At 39.1% G+C, this 12128-nt stretch overlaps 1 pseudogene; it reads left to right on the top strand.

Annotated features, from left to right (window-relative positions):
• Positions 1-8011: 8011 nt before the first annotated feature.
• On the top strand, positions 8012-9672 carry LOC130860969 (dnaJ homolog subfamily C member 25-like; annotated as a pseudogene).
• Positions 9673-12128: the final 2456 nt, after the last annotated feature.

Raw genomic sequence — 12128 nt, 5'->3', positions numbered from 1 at the left:
TAGAGACATTAGAATTGGAAAGGAAGAGTTAAAATAATATTTATTTTCAGATGCAATGATTATCTGGAAAATGTCAAAGTATCAATGGAAAAAGGTCAAACAATAAAGAATTTAGTAAAATAGCAGGTAATAAAATTAATGTAAAAAAATAGCCCATGAAAATATGTCCACAGAAAAACTCACACATGGATGTCTATAGTAGTTTTATTAATAATTGCCAGAACATGGAACCAACCAAGATGCCCCTTAGTAAGTGAAAGGCTAAATAAACTGTGCTACATCCAGACAATGGAATATTATTCAGCATGGAAAAGAAGTGAACTATTGAGTCATGAAAAGGCATGGAGAATATTTAAATGCATATTACTAATTGAAAGAAGCCAATCTGAACAGGCTACATACCCTGTGATTTCAATTACCTGATATTCTGAAAAAGGCAAAACTATAGAGAAAATAAAAAGACCAGTGGGTCCCAGAGTAGGGAGAGGGTTGAGTAAGCAGGTCCAAAGGGTTTTTAGGGCTGTGAATACATTCTGAATGATATTATAATGATGGATATGTGTCATTATACATTTGTCCAAGCCTATAGAATGTACACCACCACAAGTGAACCCTAAGGTAAATTAGGTAAAACCTAAGGACTTTGGGTGATTATGATGTGTCAGGATAAGTTCATCCTTGGTTACAAATGTACCCTCTGGTGAGTGATGCTGATAATGGGGAAGCTATGCATGACCAGGGGCATATGGGAAATCACTGTACATTCTTTTCAGTTTTGTTGTGAACCTAAAACTTCTATAAAATATAAAGTCTTTAAAAACAAAACAAACAAAAAAACCTCCTTAGCATTTATATATACAGATGAAAACCAGAGGGAAGGTAAAGTAAAAAAGATGACCTTATATATGATAACAAAATGACAGTAAAATACTTAGGTATAAACTTAACATGAATCTCTAACACTTATTTGAGGAAAACTCACAAAACATTACTGAAGGAAACAAAATTAGACTTGAGATAATGTAAAGGATGTATGTTTGTGAATAGAAAAACTTAACACCATAAAGATGCTGTTTCTTCAAGCTCAGAGAGTCCCATACAGAATAAAACCAAGGAGAAATACACCAAGGCACATATTAATCAAGCTAATGAAAATTAAACACAAAGGGAAAATATTAAAATCAGCAAGAGAAAAGCAACAAATAACATATAAGGGAAAACCCATGAGGATAACAGCTGATCTTTCTGTAGAAACTCTGCAGGTCAGAAGGGAATGGGAGGATATACTGAAAGTCCTGAAAGAGAAAAAACCTACAGCCAAGAATACTCTACCCAGCAAGAATCTCATTCAGATTTGACAGAGAAATCAAAAGCTTTACAGACAAGCAAAAGTGAAGAGAATTCAGCACCACCAAACCAGCCTTCCAACAATTGCTAAAGGGACTTTTCTAGGCAGGAAACACAAGAGAAGGAAAAGACCTACAAAAACAAACCCAAAACAGTTAAGAAAATGGTAATAGGGGCATACGTGTCAATAATAACCTTAAATGTAAATGGATTAAATGCTCCAACCAAAAGACACAGACTGGCTGAATGGATACAAAAACAAGAGCCTTACATATGCTGTCTACAAGAAACTCACTTCAGACCAAGGGACACATATAGACTGAAAGTAAGGAGGTGGAAAAAGATATTCCACGCAAATTGAAGTCAAAAGAAAGTTGGAGTAGCAATACTCATATCAGACAAATTAGACTTTAAAGTAAAGACTATTACAAGAGACAAGGAAGGACACTACATAATAATCAAGGGATCCATCCAAGAAGAACATATAACAGTTGTAAATATTGATGCACTCAACATAGGAGCACCTCAATACATAAGCAAATGCTAACAGCCATAAAAGGGGACATCCACAGAAACACAATAATAGTAGGAGACTTTAACACCCCACTTACATCAATGGAGAGATCATCCAAACAGAAAATAAATAAGGAAACACAAGCTTTAAATGACACATTAAACCATCTCAACTTAATTGATATTTATGGGACATTCCATCCAAAAACGACAGAATACACTTTCTTTTCAAGTGCACATGGAACATTTTTCAGGATAGATCACATCTTGTGTCACAAATCAAATCTTGGTGTATTCAAGAAAATTGAAATTGTATCAAGCATCGTCTCTGACCACAACGCCATGAAACTAGATATCAATTACAGAAAAAAAACTGTAAAAAATACAAACACATGGAGGCTAAACAATATGCTATTAAACAACCAAGAAGTCACTGCAGAAATCAAAGAGGAAATCAAAAAAATATCTAGAAACAAATGACAATGAAAACACAAGAATGCAAAAACCTATGGGACAGAGCAAAAGCACTCCTAAGAGGGAAGTTTATATGCCGAGACCAGCTCAGCGACTCGAGGCGAGTGTCGGGTGCCGCAAGCTTCAAGAAAACACAGACACAGATTTAAGAGAAAGAGGCGACCGGGGGACTCAAGACCTCTAGGATCAAGAGCCTTGCTGATTGATCCCACATTGCTTTTATTGAGTTCTTGGCATAGCCTAAGGGTCTAACACTCCCAGTTTAGTCACACAAACAAGGTTATCTTTGAAATAAACAAAGGCCTCACATGACTGGGGCAATGATCTTTGTTTGCCTCCTGGGTCCGATTTGAGCTGGGCGTGGATTTGAGCTGAGTGTGGAGAGCAAAGCAGCCCTGGGGGCAGGAGACCTCTCTCAGAAGGATTAAGGGTCTATGCCCCACCCCTGTTGGCCCCTCTGTGACTGTGCCTGTCTTAGGTTGTTCCTCCCCTGAGGAATCTTACCCGTCTCTGGCTAACCAGCCATCCTCCAGGGCCAAACAGGGTGATATGAGGTGTGCAAGTGAGAAAGGGGCTGCGCCCCCAGAGAGGGTCAATATTCTGTTTCCACGGTAGCCTATGCCCCCATGGTCTCCATGCCCAGCACCCTTAGTTCCTCCACTGCTCAAGCAGGACATTCTGCATCCAGTCACTCGGCCCACATACTTTAATTACTTTTAGTAACACTTACAAGGTTTCAGAAAGACTTCTGAATGTCTTCCCACATTTATAGAAATACAATCCTACCTCAAGAAACAAGAAAAATTTGGAATAAACAACCCATGTTTACACCTAAAACAATTAGGGAAAGAAGAAGAAGAACAACAAAAAACCCCAAAGTGAGCAGAAGGAAAGATCAGATCAGAAATAAATGAAAAGAAATGAAGGAAACAATAGTAAAGATAAATAAAACTAAACCTGGTTCTTTGAGAAGATAAATAAAATTGATAAACCATTAGCCACACTCATCAGGAAAACAAGGGAGAAGATGCAAATCAACAGAATTAGAAATGAAAAAGGAGAAGTTACAACCGACACTGCAGAAATACAAAAGATCATGAGAGGCTACTACAAGCAACTCTATGCCAATAAATTGGATAACCTGGAAGAAATGGATAAATTCTTAGAAAAGTACAGTCTTCCAAGACTGAACCAGGAAGAAATAGAAAATATGAACAGACCAATCACAAGTATGGAAATTGAGACCATGATTAAAAATCTCACAACAGACAAAAGCCCAGGGCCACATGGCCTCACACGCAAATTTTATCAAACATTTAGAGAGGAGCTAACAATTGTCCTTCTCAAACTATTCCAAAATATAGCAGAATGAGGAACACTCCCAAACTCATTCTACGAGGCCACCATCACCCTGATACCAAAATCAGGCAAAGATGTCACACACAAAAAAGAAAATTACAGGCCAACATCACTGATGAATATTGATGCAAAAATCCGCAACAAAATAGTAGCAAACAGAATCCAACAGCACATTGAAAAGATCATACACCATGATCAAGTGGGGTTTATCCCTGGAATGTAAGGATTCTTCACTATATGCAAATCAATCAATGTGGTACATTATATTAATAAATTGTAGGATAAAACTGTATGATAATCTCAATAGATGCAGAAAAAGCTTTTGAAAAAGTTCAACATCCATTTATGATTAAAACTCTCCAGAAAGTTGCCATAGAATGAAGTTACCTCAACATGATAAAAGCTGTATATGACAAGCCAACAGCCAACATCATTCTAAATGGTGAAAAACTGAAACCATTCCCCCTAAGGACAGGAACAAGACAAGGGCCTACTCTCAACACTATTATTCAACATAATTTTGGAAGTTTTAGCCACAGCAATCAGAGAAGAAAATGAAATAAAAGGAATCCAAGTTGGAAAAGAAGAAGTAAAATTGTCACTTTGCAGATCACATGATAGTATACATAGAAAACCCTAAAGATCCTACCAGAAAACTGCTAGCACTAATCAATGAATTTAATAAAGTAGCAGGATACAAGATTAGTGCACAGAAATCTCTTGCATTCCTATACACTAACAACGAAAGAGCAGAAAGAGAAATTAAGGAAACACTCCCATTCACCATTGCAAGAAAAAGAATAAAATACCTTGGAATAAACTTGCCCGAGGAGGCAAAAGACCTGTATGCAGAAAACTATAAGACACTGATGAAAGAAATCAGACGATATAAACAGATGGAGGGACATACCATGTTCTTGGATTGGAAGAATCAACATTGTGAAAATGACTATCCTACTCAAAACAATTCACAGATTCAGTGCAATCCTTATCAAATTACCAATGGCACTTTTCACAGAACTAGAACAAGAAATTTATGATTTGTATGGAAATGCAAAAGACCCCAAATAGCCAAAGCAATCTTGAGAAGGAAAGACGGAGCTGGAGGAATCAGGCTCCTTGACTTCACGCTATACTACAAGGCGGCCGTGATCAAGACACTATGGTACTGGCACAAAAACAGAAATATAGATCAATGGAACACCATAGAGAGCCCAGAGATAAATCCACGCACATATGGGCACCTTATCTTTGACAAAGAAGGCAAGAATATACAATGGCAAAAAGACAGCCTCTTTGATAAGTGGTGCTGGGAAAACTGGACAGCTACATGTAAAAGAATGAAATTAGAACACTTACTAACACCATACACAAAAATAAACTCAAAATGGATTAAAGACCTAAATGTAAGGACAGAGAGTGTAAAGCTCTTAGAGGAAAACATAGGCAGAACAGTCTGTAACATACACCAAAGCAAAATCCTTTTTGACCCTTCACCTAGAAAAATGGAAATAAAATCAAGAATAAACAAATGGGACCTAATGAAACAAAAGCTTTTGCACAGTGAAAGAAACCATAAACAAGACAAGAAGACAACCCTCACAATGGGTGAAAACATTTGCCAGTGAAGCAATGGACAAAGGAAAAATCTCCAAAATATACAAACAGCTCATGCAGTTTAATACCAAAAAAGCAAATAACCCAATCCACAAATGGGCAGAAGACCTAAATAGACATTTCTCCAAAGAGGACATGCAGATGGCTAATAAACACATGAAAAAATACCCAACATCACTAATCATTAGAGAAATGCAAGTCAAAGCCACAAGGAGGTATCACCTCACACCGGTCAGAATGGCCATCAACAAAAAATCCAGAAACAATAAATATTGGAGAGGTGTGGAGAAAAGGGAACCCTTCTGCACTGTTGGTGGGAATGTAGTTTGGTACAGCCACTATGGAAAACAGTTTGGAGGTTCCTTAAAAAACTAAAAATAGAACTACCATATGACCCAGTAATCCCACTACTGGGCATATACCCTGAGAAAACCATAATCCAAAAAGAAACATGTACCATAGTTTTCATTGCAGCACTGTTTACAATAGCAGGACATGGAAGCAACCTAAATGCCCATCAACAGGTGAATGGATAAAGAAGATGTGGCACAATGGAATTTTACTCAGCCCTAAAGAGGAATGAAATTGAACTATATGTAATGAGGTGGATAAACCTAGAGTCTGTCATACAGAGTGTAGTAAGCCAGAAAGAGAAAAACAAATACCATATGCTAACTCATAAATATGGAATCTAAAAAAACAAAAATTGGTACTGATGAACCCAGTGACAGGGCAAGAATAAAGATGCAGATGTAGAGAAAGGACTTGAGGACACAGGGTGGGGGGTGGGTGCAAAGAGTAAGCTGGGACGAAGAGAGAGAGTAGCGTTGACATATATACACTACCAAATGTAAAACAGATAGCTCGTGGGAAGTTCCTGCATAACATAGGGCGATAAACTCGATGATGGGTGATGACTTAGAGGGCCAGGATAGGGAGTGTGGGAAGGAATTGTGGGAAGAAGGGGATATGGGTATATATGTATAAATACATCTGATTCACTTTGATGTACCTCAAAAATTGACACAACAATGTAAAGCAATTATATTCCAATAAAGAGCTTTAAAATATATATATATATACACACACAAATAGCTCATGTAGCTCAATATCAAAAAAACAGACAACCCAATCAAAAAATGGGTGAAAGGTCTAAATAGACATTTCTCCAAGAAGACATACAGATGGCCAAAAAGCACATGAAAGATGCTAAACGGCACTAATTATTACAGAAATGCAAATCAAGACTACAATGAGGTTTCACCTCACACAAGTTAGAATGGACATCACCAAAAAATCTACAAACAATAAATGCTGGAGAGGGTGTGGAGAAAAGGGAACACTCCTACACTGTTGGTGGGAATGTAAATTGGTATAGCCACAATGGAAAACAGTATGGAGGTTCCTTTAAAAACTAAAAATAGAACTACCATATGATTTAGCAATCTCACTCCTGGGCATGTATCAGAAAAAAACCATACTTCAAAAAGATACATGCACCCCAATGTTCACTGCAGCACTATCTACAATAGCCAAGACATGGAAGCAACCTAAATGTCCATCAACAGAGGAATGGATAAAGAAAATGTGGCATATATATATACAATGGAATATTACTCAGCCTTAAAAAACAATGAAATAATGTCATTAGCAGCAACATGGTGGGACCTAGAATTGTCATACTGACTGAAGTAAGTCAGACAAACACAAATATATGATATCACTTATATGTGGAATCTGAAAAAATGGTACAAATGAATCTATTTACAAAATAGAAATAGAGTGACAGATGCAAAAAACAAAATTATGGTTACCAAGGGGAAAGGGGGGGAGGGACAAACTGGGAGATTAGGATTGATATATACACTCTACCATATGTAAAATAGATAGCTAATAAGAACCTACTGTATAGCACAGGGAACTCTACTCAATGCTTTGTAATGACCTATAAGGGAATAGAATCTACAAAAGAGTGGATATATGTATATGCATAAGTGATTCACTTTGCTGTACAGCAGAAACTAACACAACATTGTAAATCAACTGTACTCCAATAAAAAGTTAAAATAAATAAAAAGATACATCTCAAAAAAAAAAAAAGAAAAAAAAGTACCTCATCTACCTTGCTCACCACTATGTCCCCAGAGCCTACAACACTGTCTAGTTCATAGTAAAGACTCAAGAAATATTTACTGAGCAAATGATAGAAACAACCTTTTTTGACATAAAGTTCTTCATGTTGCTATAGAGTCCCATGAAATACTTGGGAAATAATATACTAAAAAAAAGTGTTTATCTGAAGTTCAAATATAACTGAGCGACCTACATCTCTTCTGGCAGCCATACCCTCAGAACACTTTCGAGAATCTGTGGATACATTTTTGATTGTTAGGATTGTGGTGGCGGTACTAGTGGCATCTAGTGTATGGAGGCCAGAGATACTGCTAAACATCATACAATGTATAAGACAGTACCTACAAGGCAAAGAATCATCCAGTCCAAATGTCAATAGCGCAGAGGGTAAGAAACCCGAAACTAGATGGCCATGAACTGTAAGGCAGAGAGCGCCTAGAGTCTCTAAGTTGAGCTTCCTATTGGAAAAGCAGAATGGAGTTGGTGAGACGGAGCCCCGGGCTGAAACCCAGCTTTAAAACCCTGGGCACGCATCTTGAAGTTGATAACCAAGAGAGCCAGACTACCAATGGCAGCAGATGAAGTCATGATACATAAAAGATTGCGTGAGAAGGGTACTGTGGACAGTAAAGCGCTCTGCATACACTGGTTAAGTGAACCTCAGACAGAGATATCCTTTAGGTCCGTCCGACTGAGGACAAATCCTCTAGCCGCTGGAACTAGGAACATGTTCACAGACAAACTGCAAGCGGCTTGGGGGCTGAAGCGTCCTGCTTCCCTAGCAAGGGTCGTGAAGGAAGTGGTTGAGGCTGCCCTGTCGGGTGCGGGTGCGCCTGCGCCTGCGCCTGCGCGGAGGCGCCGCGTGCTGACGTGAACCTGGGGCCTGCCGCCAAGCAGGGAGCTCCTCGGAAAGTGCTCGGGTGCTGCTGGGCTAGCGGAGCCCATCGCTCCACGCCGGGGAGCCGGGGCTGCTGGCCGGCAATGGTTGGTGCTGCTGTCGCCCCTGCGGCTGGCGCGGCCTGCGGCGGCCCTGGTGAAATGGCTCTACTGCGGCAGGAGCGACTGCTGTGAGGTGCTGGGTGTGAGCCGCATGGCGGGCGAGGCGGAGACGCGCGGGCCTAAGGCCACCTGGCTCCGCGCTACCTCCCCGACCGCTACAGCCTCGAGCCCGGCGACGAGGGCCCCGGACGGATGCTGCAGAGCTCCAAAGACGCCTTCCTGGTGGTGGCACCGCCTACGAGACTCGTAGTCCTCCTACATATGCCCAAGAGGATTGAGAATGGCGTGGACACCAGCAGAAGCACCATTTTTTCCTGTAGAGATTAGAAAGGAGGCGATTATTGCCCTGCTTGTCAAGGCTCAGGACCCGAGAGCAGGAGGAAACAAGTGTAAAGGTTTTGGTTTTGGAAAGAAGTTGGAATCTCCTGACCCTGGGACCTTAAGATCCACAAAATTGTTGAAAGAAAAAGTACTACCTTATTGAAAGGATGAAGAAACTCGAAAAGATTGATTACATGCTGGATCACCCAGAAGAGTACTACAGCCATTACTCCCACTGCTACAGCAGGCGCTTCGCCCCTAAAGTGGATGTGAGAGTTGTGATTTTGGTCAGTGTGTGCACCATTTCAGTGTTTCAGTTTTTCAGCTGGTGGAACAGCTATGACAAGGCAATCAGCTACCTGGCCACAGTGCCCAAGTACTGTATCCAAGCCATGGTGATTGCCAGGCAGCAGGGATTGCTGAGAAAAGCCAAAGAGAAGGGCAGAAACAAAAAGTCCAAAGAGGAGATTCGTGTTGAGGAGGAGAACATCATAAAGAACATTATAAAAAGTAAAATAGATATAAAGGGAGGCTCTCAGAAACCCCAGATCCGCGACCTTTTCCTGTTTCAAATTCTCTTAGCTCCTTTTCACCTGTGCTCATATATAGTCTGGTTTTGCTGGTGGATCTATCATTATAACATCAAAGGCAAAGAGTATGGGGAAGAAGAAAGCATATATCATACGTAAGCCTATGAAGATGTCGAAGTGTCAGACTGATAGTCTAGAAGATCATCAGAAAGAAACTTTTCTTAAACGGGAGCTTTGGATAAAGGAGAATTATGAGGTCTACAAACAAGAAGAAGAAGAAGAACTAAAGAAAAGACTGGCAAATGACCCTAGATGGAAGAGATACAGGAGATGGATGAAGAATGAAGGGCCTGGATGGTTAACGTTTGTGGATGACTGAAGATTGCTGGAACCTTAATTGTGATACTATTTGCGTAATTCAATTAATTTAGAAGTGTATCAACTGCTCCTCAGCAGTAACTAAAATTCCTCAAGTATTTGATTAAACAGAATAATGTAGAAATTTAAACTTTCTCTTCAAAGTTTATACACAAGACATTTATGTTTGTTCAATTTTTATAATCAATTTGTGGATTTTGTTAAAAGGCTTGGCATGAAAATTTATTAGTTGCCATTTAAAAATTTTGTATGTTTAGTTTAAAAATTTGACATAAAAATTTATTAGATACCATTAAAAAAGAAAGCAGGGGTTATAGGTATGGGTTAGATTTAGTCCTACTAGATATTAAAACATTCATAAAATCTTTATTATTAAGGTGGGGTAGTATTGGTGCATGAATAAATAGACAATGGAACAGAATTAAAAATCAAAACTAGACCTCATTATATATACAAATGTAGCATGTTGTAGAGGTAGCACTCAAAATCAGTGGGGGTATAAGATGGAATTTTTAGCAAGGGGATTGGGATAACTGGAAAAAGGAAGTTAAGATAAAACAAATTAAGATACCTCATACCATTCAACAGGATAAATTGCTAGTGGGTGGGGTATTTAAGTATAAAAAGTGGAAGTATGCAAGTAAAAAAAATTAGAACATGTAGGTATAATTCCTGTATAACCTTAGAGTGGGAAAAACTTTTCTAACTATGATGTAACATCCAGACACAATAAGGGAAACTATTATTTTAAAAACAACTTTTGTGTGAAAAAGATAGCAAAGGCAAAAAAAAAAAAAAAAGAATGAAAGACAAAATTTAAAACTGATTTACATAGTCCAGTAATGCACCTGGGTGTAATGACAAGGAAGTCATTTGTGGCCTTAACAAGGGCCATTTGGGGGGCATATGAGAGGTGAGATCCTGAATAGAATGCATTGAAGATAAATGGGAAGTGAGGAAATGGAAATGATGAGTGTCCACAATCCCTCAGAAATTAGGTTGGGAAGGGGAAAAGAAAGAGCAGAGTTGGAGTGGGCAAGGAGGGAAAGGATTGGCTGTCTGGGACTGGCTTCAGATGTGTCATACAGCTGGGACCTTCAAATCAAAGTGGAGAAAACTCTTCCTACCTTTGTAAAGTTATAAGAAAGTATAAAAATCACATAGGCAACTACTAAAAAACACATCAACATCAGCAGCATTTTTGTTTGTTTTTGTTTTTGTTTTGGCTGTGTTAGTTCTTCCTTGCTGTGCATGGGATTTCTCTAGTTGTGGCAAGTGGGGGCTACTCTTTGTTGCAGTGAAAGGGCTTCTCAGTGCAGTGGCTTCTCTTTTTGTGGAGCACAAGCTCTAGACATGAGGGCTTCAGTAGTTGCAGCACGTGTGCTTCAGTAGTGGCTTGTGGGCTCTAGAGTGTAGGCTCAGTAGTTGTGGTGCACGGGCTTAGTTGCTCTGCAGTATATGGGATCATCTCCGACCAGGGGTCGAACCTGCGTCCCTTGCATTGGCAGGCAGATTATTAATCACTTTGCTACCAGGTTAGTCCTAGCAGCATTATTTGAAACATCATATTTGAGGGCTAATAAGAGATGACACAAGAGGGAATCATGTAAGAAGTGAATCCATCAGTACTGACTCATTATTCTAATTTAACCTGTAATTTGCCTCTGAGACTCTCTTCCTCCTTGTGAACCACTTTTTTTCTTTCTCTCTCAAAACCAACAACTCATACCCGCCAGCCCATTTGTCCACCTCTTGGCCGCTCATCCATGTTTTATTAAGGATTACTGTTTCCTCCTTCCATGACCCTGAAGTGGAGGGATGCCCCTCACATGTTCTCTCATTGTACTCTATTTTCTCAGTTATAGCACTTATTACAATTACAGTGAGAAGCAGAAAAATTAATTCATCAGCCTGTCTTTTGGAGGAAGACTTGGGATAGCTGGTGGCATATGAGTATAACAAAACATATCTGTAAAATGCTCTTAAAGGAAGTTGGTCATGTTACCTGGGGAGGCAGGTGGGGCTGGTAGCTTTTCTTTTCCTGAGCACCAAGTATGAAATTTACTCTTTCAGGGCTGAATTACTCTGCTTATTATATAGTAATCCAAAAACTCTCAATAAACAAAAGCCTAGGACCAGATGGCTTCACAGCTGAATTCTACCAAACATTCCAAGAAGTGTTAACACCAGTCCTTCTCAAAGTATTGAAAAAATGGAAGAGGAAGGAACACGTTTAAATTCATCCTGAGAGGCTAGAATTCCCCTGATCCCAAAAGCAGATAATTACACAAGAGAGAAGAAAATTATAGGCCATTCATATTTGTCCTATTTTTTCCCTTTTTTCTCATTATGAAAAAATCAGTTGATTTATTTTCCTTTCCTACTTTTGAAACACAGATTTTTCCTTTCACCTCTATTATTTCTAAGTAGTTTTAGTTACATATATTGATTATAATT

Source organism: Hippopotamus amphibius, chromosome 9 (assembly GCF_030028045.1).
Source record: "Hippopotamus amphibius kiboko isolate mHipAmp2 chromosome 9, mHipAmp2.hap2, whole genome shotgun sequence".
NCBI lineage: Eukaryota > Metazoa > Chordata > Mammalia > Artiodactyla > Hippopotamidae > Hippopotamus > Hippopotamus amphibius.
Note: the sequence above shows the minus strand (reverse complement) of the source record. Positions and strands in the feature narration are given on the sequence as shown.